The sequence below is a fragment of the Henckelia pumila genome, chromosome 1, assembly GCF_033568475.1.
Source record: "Henckelia pumila isolate YLH828 chromosome 1, ASM3356847v2, whole genome shotgun sequence".
NCBI classification, from domain to species: Eukaryota; Viridiplantae; Streptophyta; class Magnoliopsida; order Lamiales; family Gesneriaceae; genus Henckelia; species Henckelia pumila.
Window position 1 is genome coordinate 144,397,628 of NC_133120.1, and position 3,334 is coordinate 144,400,961.

Sequence of the window (3,334 nt, forward strand, 5' to 3'; positions counted from 1 at the left end):
TTTAATATTTAGTTATATTATTTATTTTTATTCAAATTTTTGGGATTTTTTTGCAAATTTTTTTTCCTCTTTTATTTTTTTTATTATACATTTCAAATCATTTTTGTATCTTTTTATTTTCTTATATAATTTTATTATGCTTGGAAAAAATAAAAAAAAATGAAGAACGATATTAAATATATACAAACATTTAAAAATATCATAAATTATATGTAAAGTTAAAAAAATCAAATTAATCGAAACATTGGAAATTAAATTTAATTAATAATTGAATATTAGATTTTTTATCATAATAAAACATATTATAGTTGGACAAATTAAAAATAGAAAAATATTATAAATATATATATTTTAAATTATAATAAATTATATGTAAAGTTTAAAAAAATCAAAATATAAATTATTTATAATTCGTTAATTCAGTTAACCAATTTTTTTTTAATAAAAACCAATAACCGAGCTGAATTAATCGAAATTTTTTAGAACTAAAATCAAATATCTGAATTAATCAAACTAATCAGTTTTTGAATTCATTCAATGGGTTAATTCGATTTAACTAATACAATATTCATCCATAATATTAATTCGTTGGTGTATTATTATATAGCATTGAAATATAAATTATAAGAAAATAATGTTACAAAAAAATAATAAGATAAAATAATAAGATTTTTTAAAAAAATTAAAATGTATAATAAAAAAGACCTAAAAGTAAATAAAAATTAATAATAAAGAGAGAAAAACCCCAAAAATATAAATAAAAATTAATAATTAAATTTTTAAAAAGAAAAAAGAAAAAAAAGAAGGAAATTTGGCCGTGGGGTAAACGTTGCCGTTTTACCCCCACAGCATCCCCTACTGTGGCTCCAAACCCGAAAATTAAGGGCCAATGCTGCAAACCCATTAATGTAGAACGAAACAGATCCTTTATAAATAAATCTTTTCACAACCCAAGAAAATTCAGATATCCGTAGAAAGTTTTTTGGATTAAACATGGAGTTTTGGTTTGTAACAATTGTTTCTCTCTGTATCTCAGCCTTACTGAGCTCTTTCTTCAATCTTTTCAAGAAAAACTTTCCGCCGGGGCCGCCTAGTTTGCCTCTGGTTGGCAATTTGATGTGGCTACGCCACCCTATTTCGGAGTTGGAATCCGTCCTCCGCCGTCTCAAGACTCGATACGGCCCCCTCATGACGGTGACCGTCGGCCCTCGGAAGCTTGTGTTCGTCGGAAGCCACTCCCTGGCTCACATTGCGCTGATACAGAAAGGTGCCGTCTTCGCCGACCGGCCATCTCCCCCTGCCACCAGCAAGATTCTCAACAGAACCCGGATGGTGATCAACTCCACCGCTTACGGCCCCACATGGCGCCTCCTCCGCCGCAACCTAATGCACGAGATCCTCCACCCCGCCCGGGTGAAATCCTACTCCAAGTCCCGCCAGTGGGTTCTCTCCCTTCTGATCGATCGCCTGGTTGATGCATCGAAATCGGAGTCTTCCGTCTCGCTGATCGATCATTTCCAGTACGCCATGTTCTGCCTTTTGGCGCTCATGTGCTTCGGAGACAAGCTGCAGGAGACCCAAATCAAGGAACTCGAATCGGCGCAACGCGGATTCCTTCTCAGCGACAGACGATTCGAGTTGATCAACTTGTGGCCTCGATTGGGTAAAATCCTGTTCCGCAATCGTTGGAAGGAGCTCCTTAAACTGCGTCTGGAGCTGGAGAATGTGTTGATCCCTCTTATTAGGTCCCGAATCCAAGCCAAACAACAGAGGATCTCTTATCATCAGGAAGATGTGACAGCATATGTGGACACATTGGTTGATTTGCAACTTCCGGAAGAAAACAGGAAACTGGATGAATTTGAAATGGCCGGGCTATGCAGCGAATTTTTTAATGCGGGCACCGATACCACATCCACGGCGCTGCAATGGATAATGGCTAATCTTGTCAAATACCCCCACATCCAAGCCAAGCTTTACCACGAGATGGTCAGCATCGTGGGACACCCGAAAAGCATTCAGCGGGAGATGATCGAGGAAGAGGACGCACAGAAAATGCCATACCTCAAAGCAGTCGTATTAGAAGCCTTGCGGCGACACCCACCGGCTCATTTCGTTTTGCCCCACAAGGTGACACAGGACGTCGAATTGGGTGGTTACGTGATCCCTCGAGATGCCATGGTGAATTTTATGGTGGCCGATATGGGTTGGGACCCGAAGGTGTGGGAGGATCCCATGGAATTCAAGCCGGAGAGATTCTTGCCCACGAGTTCTGGGGAGGCGTTCGACATAACCGGGAGCAGAGAAATCAAGATGATGCCGTTTGGTGCCGGAAGGAGAATCTTCCGGGACTTGCATTGTCACTGCTGCATTTGGAATACTTCGTGGCAAATTTGATTTGGAAGTTCGATTGGATTCCTGTCGAGGGAGACCAAGTAAATCTTACCGAGAAACAAGAATTCACCACTGTCATGAAGAATCCGCTGCGTGCTCAAATCTCTCCCAGAATCTGAATCAATTTTGAAGCAGATCATGTTAAAATCAAAACTATCTTGGATATTCTGTGGTTTACAACCATAGACGGATTAAACTTAATTTAATAAATTATATATTATTATAAGAAAACATAAAATATTTTATTTATAATATATTTTGAAACTAATTTGAAAATTTCATAAATTTAGAGTAATATATCCAAAATTTTCATTTTTTTCAACCACTACAATTTATTTTAATGCAACAACAAATATTTTTATTATTCAAGTAATAAATTTTTCTCTCAAATAACAAAAAATATCACTTTTTAATACATTCATATCATACAACTATTATAATTTTAAAATATTGTGTAGAAATTTTATTTAAGCTTCGATAATTCTGAATATTTGTTAGATCAAACTGTTAGCGCTCTGAGCTCATGTAAGGTGATTTTGGTGTAATATTCAAAAAACAAAATTTAAAAATTTTGGAACTTGAGATTTTGACACTATTTAAACGTAGTGACTGTTAAACCCTTAGTTTTGGTGATTACAAAAAAACTGCTTATTGTTATAGTCTGAACTGTCTGATATTGTAAAACAGGTTGAAGAATTTTTTACTGTCCAAAAAATTGTCAACTGATAGTCTACACCCACGTATGACCAGCCGCGCACTTAGGAAAGGCTACCTACTGCTTGACTGTTCAACGACTATATTTGTTCAAAGATATATCTCGTATAAAACGTCAATAAATCTCAGATATCTTCATCAAGAGTTGTGCGTGTTAAGTCACGACATTTACGCCTAACTGATTTGAGGTTGCTAGGTAGACGTGAGAATGGTGAGGGAATAATGA

The 3,334-nt window shown here is 36.1% G+C and overlaps 1 pseudogene; it reads left to right on the forward strand.

The window, feature by feature from the left end:
- The first annotated feature begins 740 nt into the window (after positions 1-740).
- On the forward strand, positions 741-2,694 carry LOC140875079 (cytochrome P450 89A2-like; annotated as a pseudogene).
- The last annotated feature ends 640 nt before the right edge of the window (positions 2,695-3,334 follow it).